This window comes from Triticum dicoccoides, chromosome 7A, assembly GCF_002162155.2.
Source record: "Triticum dicoccoides isolate Atlit2015 ecotype Zavitan chromosome 7A, WEW_v2.0, whole genome shotgun sequence".
Taxonomy (NCBI): domain Eukaryota; kingdom Viridiplantae; phylum Streptophyta; class Magnoliopsida; order Poales; family Poaceae; genus Triticum; species Triticum dicoccoides.
Window position 1 is genome coordinate 333,319,442 of NC_041392.1, and position 17,892 is coordinate 333,337,333.

Sequence of the window (17,892 nt, forward strand, 5' to 3'; positions counted from 1 at the left end):
TCGCTGCCGCCGACGACCAGAGCCCCGCCACCCAACGGCCTCTTCTTCTCTGCCACACATGTTTCTTCTCTGTAAGCACGAACCCTCCTCCTCTATTCGCTCCTGTTATTTTTTTATCGAATCGTTATGTTAGATTAGATAGGTGTAGTAGATCGTTTTTTTTTGAACGATTTGTTTACGGTTCAGATCAAACCAGCCAACCGGTTTCATTCTATAGAAACGCATGTGTACGCTTTGTTAAGTTATCGCCCGAGCGATGTTTAGTTACAGATCGCACCCACCTAGGCCCAATAGCGCCCGTTTGTTTTTATTATCGTTTCTGTTTTTTATTCAGTTTTGTTTTTTATATCTTAAGATCTACAACTCCGATTTTGATGATTCTTTTTTCTACGGTTTCAAAAAAACCAACAAAAAATATTTTTGAACTTTTTACATTTCGAATTCAAACAAATTTGTTACAAACACTAGATTGCTAATAACTTTTATTTAAAAATATCTTTTTGAATTATTCTTTTTGCAGTGATCACTTGACCTTTTGTCTAAACAGTAGGCTTTTGAAATTTGTTTTTGTTTATTTTAAAATATGATTTTAGGCAAAACAGTACCATTTTATATAGTTTGTTTTAAAAAAAACTTTTTGTAATTTTGACAAATTTAGTTTTGTTTCACTTATTGAACAGTAAGCAATTTTATTTTACTTTAAAAACATATTTTCCTTAGTTTTGTATGAAAACTTGTATAGATCATAGTTGGAGTTTTATAAAAGCTTTTTATTTGTTTCTTTTTCTACTAAAAATTTATAAAAAAGTTCTTTCTGTTATTTTAATGAAAACCTATTTTCTTTTCTGTTAACTTATCACTTTAGTATTTTATTTGCTGTTAAGTTTAATTAGGTCAAAAACTACTTTTGTGTTGGTTGTAGTAAAAACTCTATAGTTTCCTTGTAGTTTTCCTTAAAATTTTCTTTGGATTTCTATTTGGTTTTCTTATGGATTTCTTTGTTGCTTTTATTTTGATTGAGTGTTAATATGATTGATAGAATTTATTGCTAGAGTGTTTTGCTTATGTGAATGCTATGTTGACTTAATAGATTTTACATCGGAGTGACGGATAGTATCAAGTTTTCGAGAGCGTTATTATCTTCATCAAGTAATACCAGGCAAGTTCACTTTGACCATGTTTTCCATACCTATGTTTTATTTGCATGTAGTAGCACCCTTTCAACAATCCCTCCAGTAGTGTTATTGTATCTTGTAGTTGAGTAGAATGCATGAGGTAGGAACCCATCTCCCTGTTACCAAGCCTGGGACGTTGTTTCGTTTAAATGCTACGCTATAGTAGACAGGTTTGGTATGAGTGCTCGGGAGTGGTGTGAGAATGGAGGACTCTACCTCAATGACGACAACTTCATGATGGCATCTGCAAGGACTGCATCTTCAGGACCACAAGACTTCAAGACCTCAAGATTTAGAGACTCGAGACAAGAATTCAATACACACTACTGGGTGAAGGACGGATTTGATGGGCACCCTGGAGCAACCAGTGGATGGCCGGGATGCATGGAGAAGCACCATGACATCTTGCGGAAAGCTTCACCCAGACTCAAAGAGACGGAAGAATACTTCATGCCCGGAAGCTTACCCGTGCAACTGCAAATCACTCTGGGCTCTGGCTTGGTTGACCTTAGTTGTGATTCTGGCTGGGACGGTGCTAGCAGATGTAGAACTACGATAGGATTGGATGAGCACCGAACAGTGGCCAGAGGAACTCTTCGGAAGACCATGTTTTGATCGTCCTGTTCTCAAACATCATGAAGTGCAAGGACGAAAAGGGAGGGATCGAATCTTGCAGGTAAAGTGTACAAACCTCTACAGAGGGTTAAAACCTAATCGATTAGCCGTGTCCCCGGTTACGGATAATTTGAGCCTCTGGACTTGGATCTATCTCGAAACTCTCAACACCGGACTGATAACTTAATTGTGGGCAACCTGATGAGGACATGACTACCTTGGATATGACCAAAAATATTGCATATATGCATATTTGTCAGGTGATTTCTAGTGCAAACTATTCAATAATCTATTTATGTTATCCAGAACAAAAATACTTCACACACTTTTGTGTTTTGTCTAATTGCAGGTGTATGGGACATTTGTACAATCCACATATGAAGATAAGGAAGAAAGAGATGCTTATTTGCTGTCCAAAAAGTTCTCTCACGTCACTTTTGGCCCAAGAGAAGATAGAGTCCAAATCTCTCACGTTCTGGATTCAGATTCGGACTGCACAGACATACCTGACTCAAAACACACACAAGTTTTTCATACGGACTCCGAATTGGGTGATTCTTTTTTTGTTGGAAACTAGATTTCGTGCACTTTCCAACCCAATTGGAATCACCTTAAAATTCGTCCGGAGCATTGAGTTGTGGACGAAACAATCTGATGCTGCAGCAGAATCCGAGTCAAACTACAAGTCCAAAGGTGTTACATCACCTCCACTTGGGCCCATTGCCCTTGTACGACCTAGATTTAGTTTTAGGCTGCCTTGGGACGTCCTCCCACCTCCTTGACCGCCACCCCTTGCTCCTATATAAGTAGATCCATCTAGTAGCTTTTCCTTGGGATTTGTTTAGTTAAAAGTTAGCCATTGCAACTTCGTGTACTTTGTTTGTGTCCAACGACCAGACCAAGACCGCTTCCGGATCCCCACCATTATCAATACTTCATATTTATTTGCAATATTCAGATTGCTTTATCATATTCTAGCTCGTTCTTCGATTGCTTGCAGGAATAGACCTTCGTGGTCAGGCTGACCGTGCTTCCAGCATCGTCAGTAACCTCAGGAGATTGGTTTAGCGATTGCTAAGGCGCAACGTCGTGCACGTTTGTAGTCAGATCGTCAAAGTCGTCTCCACAAAATCGATAGTTATCATCTCATCGAAAGATCGGGACACCACTCGCCTCTATCAAGTGGTATCAGTTTTCAGGTTGCTCGGTGAGAATTTCCAGTTTTTCCTAGATTAGATTTATTTTCTTACCTATTGTCCAAGAAAAAGCCACAAAACAAAAGTTAGATCTATTCATCCTTTGTCCTAGCCAGACTGAGCCTTTGCAATTTTCTTTTCATTGTTTGCATTATTGAATTATCGGTTGCATCGCCGTGTCGAGTTGCTGGTCTTAGTGTCTAGTTCCTTTAGAGTTTCGAGTTCTGTTCACATTAGTCACGCAGCCGCTGCATCATTATCCCATCCGCTGTCCACCATCCCATCCACCAATTTCCACCACGTGCTACGCACTGTTTATTGTCATAATCATAGTTGAGGTCACTCACATCTTCGCCTGATCGAATCTGCATCTTATCTAGTTTGTCTTGGAAAGAGGGAGAAAAAGAATATAAAGAAAAAAAAAGAGAAAAAAGGAAAGAAAAAAAAGAAAAGAGGGAGAAGAAAAAGAAAAAAAGCGTGAGAAAAAAAAAGAGAGAAGAAAAAAAATTGGATCTATCTAGAATCAATCTCGTACCTGAATTCGGATTGGAATCTGTTTTGCGCACTGTTTAGTAAAACATGTGTATCTTCCTCATACGAAGTCCGTTTTGGCTCCATGAGTACTCAAATTGAAGATAGCGACGAGCCGCATCTAAATAGTTGCAGAAGCTATTTCAATATTTGACACCTTAAAATCGGCTTCTAAATAGGTCTTTTTGCCCTCCGAAGTTCGTGAACACAGCTTGTTCCAATTTTTTAGGCCAGTTTTAGAATTCTTTGACTCCTCATATCAACTCGGAATTGAGTGATTCTTTTTGCATTGGAAAGCTTGAGTTAGTAGCATTCTTTGAAAGAATTTATCAGAAAATTGTCTCAAACTTTTCAAGAGGAAAGTTGGAGAGAGAGTTGTTGTATATCCTGCTTGGCAGTTGTTTTTCATCATTATCTTCACTGCCGTTGTGATCTTCACTTATATCTTGCTGTCAAGAGCTACTTAGTATCCTTCATTGATGCTAGTTGTGCTACGCCGTGACCTCATTAGTGTTCTAGGCTCGCGTCTCTAGTCCGGTCTAGCCTAGGACCAGCACAGTACCGTCGTTGAGCGTTCATTCAACATCGCATCTTTGAATTGATTATTGCTAATCTTTTGCTACCATATATAGCCAACCTAGCTCCACATATTTCTACACCGTGTATACGTACGCTCCCCTGGCAATCGCTTTACTCAATATTCGGGGTTACTTGACACCGCTGGTTGCCGATCACCGCCTGCTGCATGGTAAGAACTTGTAAGACATTGATATTTGCTTTACTGTGAGCGTTTTACCACCACATCCTAGTAGTTATAGGAACATTATTTTGGGGTTTTGTTTCTTGTTCTACTAATCATGACAGGATCCAGAGTCAATTCATGGGCTTTGTCGATCGCGGGAGACGTGCCACCACCTTTGCAAATACCACAACCGTCACGAGAGGTGCACAAACATCCAAATGCACATGATCAGGTTAATGTATCTATACCACCATTTAATGGCCGTTTTAAACCTGCTTTATATATTGAATGGGAGTTCGACATAAAAAATATATTTGCTTCCCATAATTTCGATGAACATAAAAAGGTTAAGGTTGCGGTTGGTTCTTTCACTGGTTATGCTTTGGTTTGGTGGAGTGAATATTGTCGGTTACACCCTGATTATATACCTACTACTTGGGATGATTTGAAACTTGCCATGCGACATACTTTCGTCCCTGCTTATTATACTCATGACATGATTAAAAAGTTGCAACACTTAAAACAAGGTAGTGAAACTGTAACAAAATATTATGATGATTTACAAACTACCTTGTTGCATTCCTCTTTAGAAAAAAGTGAAGATGATTTTATGGATAGATTTTGGGGAGGATTAAACTGTGATATTCAAGAGATACTAATTCATGAAGAGTGTTATCCTATGGACCATTTGTTTCATCTTGCTTGCAAAGCTGAACAGGAAATAAAACGACGTGTTGGCCACGAGGAGAACAAGCGCACGGTGCACATTCCAAGAGTTGATATGATTGTTCCTTCAACTACTAGGCATACTATGACAACCACATCCGTTGTTGTCAGGACTACATCACCTCCACCATGTGACACATCGCCCCCGAGAGTGGCTACATCATCTGAGTTGATCATAAGAGGTAATGACAAAGGTACTGATCTTCCATCTCTACATGAGAATGATGAATGCCTTGTCAATTTGAATGCACCATCTGATGAGCTACCCACTACTTTGATCACACCACCTATTTTAGAGGACTACGTTGATAATTTGACTTTGCCATGTGATCAAACAACTGAAATACCAACAATTTTGAGTGCACCCATCGAATTAACTATTGATGCAAAAGAACCAATGTTTAATCATTTTGATATGACCTCTAATCTTGGTGATTGATAGAGGCAAAGGTGTCCCGTCTTTCGATGAGATGGTGGATTTCGCTTTGGTGGAAGTCGACTTTGACGATCCGACTACGAACGTGCGAGGACGTCGCGCCTTAGCAATCGCTAAACCAACTCCGAGAGGTTATTGACCACCCGGAGCACGATCAACCTGACCACGAGGGTCTGTTTCCTGCGAGCAAACGAAGAACAAGCAAGAAACTAAGATTGCAATCTGGATATTGCGAATATAAGATGAAAGCTTTATTGATCAAGGTGGGGTTCTGTGACGCCTTTGTCTGGTCGTTGAACACAAACGAAGTACGCGAAGTTGCAGCTATGGCGAACTTTTAATCTAAACAAAACCCAAAGTCTAAACGATGCCCTAAGGGCTGTATATATGGAGGAAGAGGGGGGAATTTCGTGGCCCTTGGTGGAGGGGTCCGAAATCAACCCTATCTCTTGTTTCCCCACACATACGGACTCTAAAAAGAGCCTATACTTATGTATTTCGAAATTACATGGGCCTGGCCCAATAATAAGGTGACGCAGCACCTAAAATAGCCTCGGGACGAAATTTATGAAGTGGCATCTTGTATATTTCGTCCAAGGCTTCATGCACCCATTATGGTGGCTTCAAAGTCCTGAAATCATCACTTGTAACTCCGTTCTTGTTCCCCTTGCGCATGCCATCATCTCCATGCTTGTTCTTGCTCCAATGTTCATCCTTCTCCAAGCTAGGCCCTTCATTTGTAAGTGAAACAAATGTAATCAATTTAGGCAGCATCATATTCTCATGAACATTAGAATCATTACCAAGAAACGAAAGTACCTGGTAATTTAGTTGGCGTGCACGAGCTCTAGTAATTGGTCCAGTATGTATAGCAGCAGGGGCTGTGGGTGTAACAATTGTATTGATGTCCTCATCAAGTTATAGGAACATTATTTTTGGGTTTTGTTTCTTGTTCTACTAATCATGACAGGATCCAGAGTCAATTCATGGGCTTTGTCGATCGCGGGAGACGTGCCACCACCTTTGCAAATACCACAACCGTCACGAGAGGTGCACAAACATCCAAATGCACATGATCAGGTTAATGTATCTATACCACCATTTAATGGCCGTTTTAAACCTGCTTTATATATTGAATGGGAGTTCGACATAAAAAATATATTTGCTTCCCATAATTTCGATGAACATAAAAAGGTTAAGGTTGTGGTTGGTTCTTTCACTGGTTATGCTTTGGTTTGGTGGAGTGAATATTGTCGGTTACACCCTGATTATATACCTACTACTTGGGATGATTTGAAACTTGCCATGCGACATACTTTCGTCCCTGCTTATTATACTCGTGACATGATTAAGAAGTTGCAACACTTAAAACAAGGTAGTGAAACTGTAACAAAATATTATGATGATTTACAAACTACCTTGTTGCATTCCTCTTTACAAGAAAGTGAAGATGATTTTATGGATAGATTTTGGGGAGGATTAAACCGTGATATTCAAGAGATACTAATTCATGAAGAGTGTTATCCTATGGACCATTTGTTTCATCTTGCTTGCAAAGCTGAACAGGAAATAAAACGACGTGTTGGCCACGAGGAGAACAAGCGCACGGTGCACATTCGAAGAGTTGATATGATTGTTCCTTCAATTACTAGGCATACTATGACAACCACATCCGTTGTTGTCAGGACTACATCACCTCCACCATGTGACACATCGCCCCCGAGAGTGGCTACATCATCTGAGTTGATCATAAGAGGTAATGACAAAGGTACTGATCTTCCATCTCTACATGAGAATGATGAATGCCTTGTCAATTTGAATGCACCATCTGATGAGCTATCCACTACTTTGATCACACCACCTATTTTAGAGGACTACGTTGATAATTTGACTTTGCCATGTGATCAAACAACTGAAATACCAACAATTTTGAGTGCACCCATTGAATTAACTATTGATGCAAAAGAACCAATGTTTAATCATTTTGATATGACCTCTAATCTTGGTGATGATTCTGTGTTGAATGACTTATTGCATGTTTGCTTATTTAAGCACGTTGTAGCATGTAAATTTGATGCAAGTAAGGTTTATTCACCAATGTTGGGATGGTTTAATGATGAACATTGTCAATCTTTTGAAATGAATAAGAGCTTCACTTATATGTGCAAACTGAGTTGCAATATTTTCATGCCTTCTACTTCTTGTGCTAATTTTTTGGCATTAGATTTTATGAACTATGCAAGTTACTCATCTATTCATGTGTCATATATGCAAAAATCAAGGGAAGTAAAAATGGATGACATATACATATACAACATGTACACCTTGTCTCTTTTGTTAGCCACATTTCAGATTAAGCAACGCCGAGGACGGCTTTATTTTCAAGAAGGGGAGGATGATGAGGACATGACTACCTTGGATATGACCAAAAATATTGCATATATGCATATTTGTCAGGTGATTTCTAGTGCAAACTATTCAATAATCTATTTATGTTATCCAGAACAATAATACTTCACACACTTTTGTGTTTTGTCTAATTGCAGGTGTATGGGACATTTGTACAATCCACATATGAAGATAAGGAAGAAAGAGATGCTTATTTGCTGTCCAAAAAGTTCTCTCACGTCACTTTTGGCCCAAGAGAAGATAGAGTCCAAGTCTCTCACGTTCTGGATTCAGATTCGGACTGCACAGACATACCTGACTCAAAACACACATAAGTTTTTCATACGGACTCCGAATTGGGTGATTCTTTTTTTGTTGGAAACTAGATTTCGTGCACTTTCCAACCCAATTGGAATCACCTTAAAATTCGTCCGGAGCATTGAGTTGTGGACGAAACAATCTGATGCTGCAGCAGAATCCGAGTCAAACTACAAGTCCAAAGGTGTTACATCACCTCCACTTGGGCCCATTGACCTTGTACGACCTAGATTTAGTTTTAGGCTGCCTTGGGACGTCCTCCCACCTCCTTGGCCGCCACCCCTTGCTCCTATATAAGTAGATCCATCTAGTAGCTTTTCCTTGGGATTTGTTTAGTTAAAAGTTAGCCATTGCAACTTCGTGTACTTCGTTTGTGTCCAACGACCAGACCAAGACCGCTTCCGGATCCCCACCATTATCAATAATTCATATTTATTTGCAATATTCAGATTGCTTTATCATATTCTAGCTCGTTCTTCGATTGCTTGCAGGAATAGACCTTCGTGGTCAGGCTGACCGTGCTTCCAGCATCGTCAGTAACCTCAGGAGATTGGTTTAGCAATTGCTAAGGCGCAACGTCGTGCACGTTTGTAGTCGGATCGTCAAAGTCGTCTCCACAAAATCGATATTTATCATCTCATCGAAAGATCGGGACACCACTCGCCTCTATCACAACCTATGATTGTTCTGGGCTATGAGACATCGGTTGGCGGAACCATGTCATGATAGAAAACTCTATAGTATAGACTCCTAATATTCCTTTGAAGTAGGAAAAATAAAACCAGCTTTTACGCAAACAAAACTTAGATACAGAGCCACAAAGCCATATTGCATATAGTATAGTTTATCATCTGTTTTTATTACAGTGATCTTGTCGGTACATTTAATGTACTAACCTACATGGCTGCAACGTCTCATGTTGCAGATATTTTTCTTCCGACGATAAGAGTACGGTTCAGGGTTACGGTCCACATTCAACTTGCCGATGGCGCTGATGGGACTCCACACCCGATTGTTTGTTTCCGCTGAGACTTATGAGGTATATATTCGTTTATGTTATTTATACATGTGATTGCACTTTGATATTTACATTCATGAGGCTTGACCGTTTGAGGTCGGGTCGCTACACTAACAAAGTGTGCGAGCTCCAGCGATCCATCTATGGACTGGTGCAAGCATCTTGGAGTTGGAATATATGCTTTGATAAGGTGATCAAAGCATATGGTTTTATACATACTTATGGTGAAGCCTGTATTTACAAGAAAGTGAGTGGGAGCTCTATATCATTTCTGATATTATATGTGTATGACATATTATTGATTGTAAATGATATAGAATTTCTGGATAGCATAAAAGGATACCTGAATAAGAATTTTTCAATGAAAGACCTCGGTGAAGCTTCTTATATATTGGGCATCAAGATCTATAGGTATAGATGAGACGCTTAAGAGGACTTTCACAAAGCACAGACCTTGACAAGATTTTTGAAGAAGTTCAAAATGGACCAGTCAAAGAAAGGGTTCTTGCCTGTGTTGCAAGGTGTGAAGTTGAGTAAGACTCAAAACCTGACCACAGCAGAAGATAGAGTGAGAATGAAAGTCATTCCCTATGTCTCAGCCATATGTTCTATAAAGTATGCCATGTTGTGTACCAGACCTATTGTGTACCATGCCATGAGTTTGGCAAGGGGGTACAATAGTGATCCAGGAGTAGATCACTGGACAATGGTCAAAATTATCCTTAGGTACCTAAAGAGGACTAAGGAAATGTTTGTCGGTTATGGAGGTGACAAAGAGTTCATCGTAAAGGGTTACATTGATGCAAGCTTTGACACTGATCCGGATGACTCTGAGTCTCAATCTGGATACATATTGAAAGTGGGAGCAATTAGCTAGAGTAGCTCCATACAGATCATTGTATACATAGAAATTTGCAAAATACATACGGATCTAAATGTGGCAGACCCGTTGACTAAACCTCTCTCACAAGCAAAACATGATCACACCTTAGTGCTTTTTGAGTGTTAATCACATGGCGATGTGAACTAGATTACTGACTCTAGTAAACCCTTTGGGTGTTGGTCACATGGCGATGTGAACTATGGGTGTTAATCACATGGTGATGTGAACTATTGGTGTTAATCACATGGCGATGTGAACTATATTGTTGACTCTAGTGCAAGTGGGAGACTAAAGGAAATATGCCCTAGAGGCAATAATAAAGTTGTCATTTTATATTTCCTTATTCATGATAAAGGATTATTATTCATGCTAGAACTATATTGATCGGAAACTTAAATACATGTGTGAATATATAAACAAATACCGTGTCCCTAGTGAGCCTCTACTAGACTAGCTCGTTGATCAAAGATGGTTAAAGTTTCCTAAACATAGACATGTGTTGTCATTTGATAATGGGGTCACATCATTAGGAGAATGATGTGATGGACAAGACTCATCCGTTAGCTTAGCATATTGATCGTTCAATTTATTGCTATTGCTTTCTTCATGTCAAATACATATTCCTTCCACTATGAGATTATGCAACTCCCGGATACCAAAGGAATGCCTTGTGTGCTATCAAACGTCACAACATACCTGGGTGATTATAAAGATACTCTACATGTATCTCTGAAGGTGTTTGTTGAGTTGGCACAGATCAAGATTAGGATTTGTCACTCCGAGTATCGGAGAGGTATCTCTGGGCCCTCTCAGTAATACACATCATAAACCTTGCAAGCAAATGACTAAGGAGTTGGTCACTACGTGATGTATTATAGAATGAGTAAAAAGACTTGCCGGTAACGAGATTGAGCTAGGTATGAAGATACCGACGATCGAATCTCGGGCAAGTAACATACCGATAGACAAAGGGAATTACGTATGTTGTCATAATGGTTCGACCGGTAAAGATCTTCGTAGAATATGTAGGAGCCAATATGAGCATCCAGGTTCCACTATCAGTTATTGACCAAAGAGGTGTCTCGGTCATGTCTACATAGTTCTCGAACCCGTAGGGTCCGCACGCTTAATGTTCAATGACGATATTGTATTATATGAGTTATGTGATTTGGTGACCGAATGTTGTTCGAAGTCCCGGATGAGATCACGGACATGGCGAGGAGTCTCGAAATGGTCGAGAAGTAAAGATTGATATATAGGATGATAGAATTCAGACACCGGAAGTGTGTCAGAGTGTATCGGGTATTTATCGGAGTACAGGAGGGGTTACCGGAACCCCCGGGGGAATATATGGGCCATATGTGCCATGAGAGGGGAGCACACCGGCCCACAAGGGGTGGCACGCCCCCCCTATGGCAGGAGGCCAAATTGGGAGAAGGAAAAAGGGGGTTCGGCCCCCCTTTCCTTTCTCTCTTCCCCCTTCCCTTTCTTCTCCGGTGAAATAAGGCAGGGGCGCCATTTGGGGAAACCCCAAGTAGGATTCAGATCCTACTTGGGGCGCACCCTGGCTGCCTCCCCTCTCCCTCCCACCTATATATATGTGGGGGAGGCACCCCTAGCACACCCCAGACAACTGCCTAGCCGTGTGCGGCGCCCCCTCCACCGTTTACACCCCGATCATATTTTCGTAGTGCTTAGGCGAAGCCCTGCGGAGATCACTTCACCATCACCGTCACCATGCCGTCGTGCTGACGGAACCCATCTACTACCTCGACGTATTGCTGGATCAAGAAGGCGAGGGACGTCACCGAGCTGAACGTGTGCAGATGGCGGAGGTGCCGTGCGCTCGGTACTTGATCGGTTGAAGCTCGAAGAAGTTCAACTACATCAACCGCGTTGAGAAACGCTTCCGCTTACGGCCTATGAGGGTACGTAGACACACTCTCCCCTCTCGTTGCTATGCATCTCCATGGATAGATCATTGCCTGTGCGTAGAAATTTTTTGTTTTCCCATGCAGCATTTCCCAACACAAGTTTCACCATCTTCTTAATCCATGGCGCCAAAGAAGAAGAGCGTGGTGGTGGGTGCACCATCAGGCTCCAAGCTGCCAGTCCAGACACCTCCGATGGGCGGGACCGGCGGCGAGCGCTCTCCACACCCTTCCGGCGGAAAGAGTCGTACTCACTCCACCGAAAGCCAAGACCAGCGCGTCTCTACGTCAAGAGGCAGAGTTGTGGTCCACAAGGTCGCTGCGGCTACGTCCAAGGATAACACCGCGGGGGCCAAGAACAACGGAGTTGCGGGATGCGTGCCGAGGCCATGGCAAGATGGACATGAGACGCTTCCCCGTGATGAGGTTGACCCTGGCCAACAACCAGGCAAGGAGCATGTGCACCGCTCTCATGATACACATGGCCTGTCGCCGCGCCAAACCGCTAGCGAGCATCGACCATGGCAGCAAGACCTAGATGGAGCTCCTTTTGACTTGCACAGAAGTCGAACCACTTCTCAGTCTTGCGCCCAGTCATGGCCACGACACCGACAGAGGCGCTGACGCAAGTGGAGCTGCTGCTGAAATTTCCTCCAACCCCAGAGAAGATGGATGAGCGGCGTGCCACCATCCAGAGCCTCGTTGACTTCACCAAGAACGATGGGCCACGTCCGGCGGGCCCCTCTCAGTGGCAGCCATTGGCGCTAGTGCTCGAACCACCAACGAGCGATGTCGGGAAGCGCACCATCAATCAGACCCGTGAGAAGGGCTAGTGGTGAACGAGCCTGCACTGGGGTTCCCTGGGTAGGCACCCTACGATGTGGGCTTCCCAGCGTTTACCCATGAGTTGCGACAAGTTCAGTGGCCCCACTCCTAAAAATTCAGTTCTTACTTGCCGGAGAAGTACGACGGCAAGCTCAATCCGGCTAAGTTTCTTGGAATCTACACCGTCACGGTGTAGGCTGCTGGTGGCAGAGAGGACATGATTCTCGCCAACTATTTCCCGTTGGCGCTCAAGTCCAACCTGAGATCTTGGTTGATGAACTTGCCAAAGAACTCCATATCTTCTTGGTCGAACTTGTGTCATGTGTTCGTTGGGACTCATATCGGGGGCCATGAGCCTCCGGGAAAGCCCAGCGACCTCCACTTGATTCCATAGAAGGATGGTGAACCACTTTGCAAGTACATCCAGAGGATTAGCCATGTGCACCACAACATCCCCAACGTGCACCCTACTGCTGTGATTGCATCGTTCCACACAAATGTGTGCAATTGTAGGATGCGGGCTGAGTTGAACATCGAGTAGGTGAGCACCGTCAACAAGCTATACACCTTGGCAGATAAGTGTTCACGTGCTGAGGAGGGGAGGAGACTTCCCGGGGAGGACGCCGGAGACGAGGTTGATTCTGAGGACGATGATGCATCCACCCCAAAGAAGACAGGTCGGAAGCGCAAGGGCAAGGCCGTGATGGTAGTCGAGAGCTCCGGTAACTCAGATGCTGCCAAGAAGCCCAAGACTGATAGCCCCGACAATGAGCTTGCCAGATGCGTTGATTGTCGGGAGGCTGCGGTAGGCGAGAAGCTGGATGGCTCCAGCAAGACCAAGGGGTTGTACTACAAGATCCACAACACAAATTGGCCATGACCTCAATGATTGCCGGCAAGTAGAGCAGCTTGCCGAAAAGCAAAAGCAAGAGTACGACAAGCATGACAAAGAGAAAGTCCAAGACGACGCTGGTGGGTCTGGCACCAAGAACCGCGATGGGCGTGGCGGTCGTCGTGCCAAAGTCAACAGTAGAAGGAGAATCCTGCTCGCAGCTGTGAGAAGAAAGAGGGTGAAAAGATGGTGATGATGATGACAAGGAATCTGGAGAAGGAGAGTTCCAAAAGGATGTGGAGGCCATGTCCGTTGACGGAGGTGCTTCTTTGCACTCCTCTCATCGCCAGCTCAAGTAATGGGCGATGTCTCTTGAAACTACGTAGATATTTCCCCAAAGAGGAAGGGATGATGCAACACAACTATGGGTATTTCCCTCAGTTGTGAAACCAAGGTATCAATCCAGTAGGAGAACCAAGCAACACTGTGTAAATGGTACCTGCACACAAAGAACAAATACTATCATCATATCTCAAAACTATTACAAAGAATCAAATTTATTTTGTCCAATGATCTTCATGAAAGTTTTTATTATATCCCTCCCGAATATATATTACTTTGGGACTAATTTCATATGTTGCAATTGCTTTTGATAAGCTCAAACAAATTTAAGTGAAGAACATGAGCATAAAAATTTTCATCTCTCAAAATAATCTAAGTGAAGCATGAGAGAATTTCTTCAAAAATTTACTAACTCCCAAATAAATCTAAGTGAATCATGAGAGCATTTCTTCAAAAATATTAAAGCACACCGTGCTCAAAAAGATATAAGTGAAGCACTAGAGCAATTTCGTAGCTCAATTTTTTTAAGTGAAGTGCATAGAGCAATTCTAACAAATCAAAGCATAATTTGGCTCTATCAAATAGGTGTGTCCAGCAAGGATAGATGACACAAACTAGAAAGAAAAACAAGTAAATAATCATATAATACAAGATGCTCCAAGCAAAATTCATGATATGTGACGAATAAAAATATAGCTCCAAGTAAAATTACCGATGGTTGGTAGAAGAAAGACGGGATGCCTTCCGGGGCATACCCAAGCTTAGTTGCTTGGTTCTCCTTGAATATTAACTCGGTGTGCCATGGGAATCCCCAAGCTTAGGCTCTTCTCACTCCTTATTCCTTTATCCATCGTGATCACACCAAAAACTTGAAAACTTCAATCACACAAAACTTAACAAAACCTTCGTGAGATCCGTTAGTATAATAAAGCAAATCACCACTCTAAGTATTGTTGCAAACCCATTCATATTTTATTATTGCATTGTATATAATGTATTCCAACTTTACCATGCTTATACCCCCCGATACAATCTATAGATTCATCAAAATAAGCACACAACGCAACGAAAACAAAATCTGTCAAAAACAACACAGTCTGTAGTAATATGGACTTTGACCATACTTCTGTAACTCCAAATTATGAAAACTTAGGACAACATAGGAAATTTGTATATGAATCTTGTGTAAAAAAATTCAGAAGTTTTCAGGGTTTTGGATGCACAAGTAGTTTCTCTACTTAGTACAAATGAAGGCTAGCAAATAGATTGAGAAGCATCCAACCGAGAAACGAAAAGTCACATAGGTGAGCATTAAGCATAACTAACATCGAATAATGCACCACAAGTAGGATGTAATTTCATTGCATAACTATTGACTTTCATGCTTGCATAGGGAATCACAAAGCTTAACACTAATATTCTTACTAAAGCGTAATTACTCACCAACACGACTCACATATCACTATCATCATATCTCAAAACTATTACAACAAAGAATCAAGTTTATTTTGTCCAATGATCATCATGAAAGTTTTTATTATGTCCCTCTTGAATATCTATCACTTTGGGACTAATTTCATATGTTGCAGTTGCTTTCGATAAGCTCAAACAAATTTAAGTGAAGAACGTGAGCATAAATTTTTTCATCTCTCAAAATAATCTAAGTGAAGCATGAGAGAATTTCTTCAAAAATTTACTAACTCTCAAATAAATCTAAGCGAAGCATGAGAGCATTTCTTCACAAACATTAAAGCACACCGTGCTAAAAAATATATAAGTGAAGCACTAGAGCAATTCCGTAGCTCAATTTTTTTGAAGTGAAGCGCATAGAGCAATTCTAACAAATGATAGCATATTTGGCTCTCTCAAATAGGTGTGTCCAGCAAGGATAGATGACACAAACTACAAAGAAAAACAAGCAAAGACTCATATAATACAAGACGCTCCAAGCCAAATTCATGATATGTGACGAATAAAAATATAGCTCCGAGTAAAATTACCGATGGTTGGTAGAAGAAAGAGGGGATGCCTTCCGAGGCATCCCCAAGCTTAGTTGCTTGGTTCTCCTTGAATATTAACTTGGTGTGCCATGGGAATACCCAAGCTTAGGCTCTTCTAACTCCTTATTCCTTCATCCATCGTGATCTCACCCAAAACTTGAAAACTTCAATCACACAAAACTTAACAAAACCTTCGTGAGATCCGTTAGTATAATAAAGCAAATCACCACTCTAAGTAATGTTGCAAACCCATTCATATTTTATTATTGCATTATATCTATTGTATTCCAACTTTATCATGGCTTATACCTCCCGACACAATCCATAGATTCATCAAAATAAGCACACAATGCAATGAAAACAAAATCTGTCAAAAACAACACAGTCTGTAGTAATCTGGACTTCGACCATACTTCTGTAACTCCAAATTATGAAAACTTATGACAACATAGGAAATTTGTATATGAATCTTGTGTAAAAAATTCAGAAGTTTTTGTTGCTTCTGTGATTTTTAAGAATTATTTTACTGGACACAAAAGTTTTTGTTTTCCAATAAGATCAAATCAACTATCACCAAACATAATCCCAAAGACTTTACTTGGCACAAATACTAATTAAAACATGAAAAACACAATCATAAAAGCAGCATAATTGTGCAAACACTCAAAAACATAAAGAAAAAGGAAAAAAATAAATTTTATTCATTGGGTTACCTCCCAACAAGCGCTATCATTTTATGCCCCTAGCTAGGCATAATGCATAGGTTCAAGTATTGTCATATTTAGTTTTAGCCACCTTAGTAAGGGCTACTTCAAACCTGGGAAGATCTTTACGCTTCCCCAAATTCCCAGGAAAGGAAACCATCTTGAGATCTAAAATATCCAACCGTTTATTGCAAAGAGTAATCAAAGTATTGATGTGCTTTAGGTTTCCACTAATATGTTTGAGGGGTTCATTATATTTTTGTAACTCAACCATATGCTTATGCAAATCACACAATTTTTCTAAAATTTGAACCCCTTTTTGGTTGGTGGAACTCCCAATATACCCTCTAGGATTTCATAAGCAGGATTAGCATCAAGATCAATAAAATCCCTTTTGCGGCAAAATCCAAGAGTTGTCTATGATGCAAAGTTAATCCTTTGTAAAAACTACGAAGCAAGTCTTTGTATCCCCCTTTAGATTACATATGCGGTAGGATTCCATTAACCTATACCAAGCATCTTTCAAAATTTCTCCTTGTTTCTGCTTGAAGTATAGAGCTTCAAAATACGGTGACAAATAAGGGGTAATCGTACTAGTCATGGCAACGAAGTAGGCAAACAAGAACGCAGAAAAAAAGATAGATCTAACGAGATAACGACGAACGAAAAAGAGGGCGAATAAAAAGGCAATTTTTTGTGAAGTGGGAGAGATGAAAACGAGAGGCAAATGGCAACTAATATAAATTGCAAGGAGATGAGATTTTTGATTAGGAACCTGATATATGTTGATGATGTTTCCCCGGCAACGGCGCCGGAAATTCCTTTCGATGTTGCTTGAAACTGCGTCGGTATTTCCCCAAAGAGGAAGGGATGATGCAACACAACTATGGTAGGTATTTCCCTCAGTTGTGAAACCAAGGTATCAATCTAGTAGGAGAACCAAGAAACACTATGTAAACGGTTCCTACACATAGAGAACAAATAGTTGCAACCCGACGCGTAAGAGGGGTTGTCAATTCCTCCACGGTAAAATGATAGATAATTTTGTGGTAGTTTGGATAAATAGATTTAGATAAAACACAAAATAAAAGATGCAAATAAAAAGTGTAGCAAGGTATTTTTGTGTTTTTGGAATAATAGATTTGAAAATAAAAGTGGCAAATAATAGATGGGAAGGCAAATATGATAAAGAATAGACCCGGGGCCGTAGATTTCACTAGTGGCTTCTCT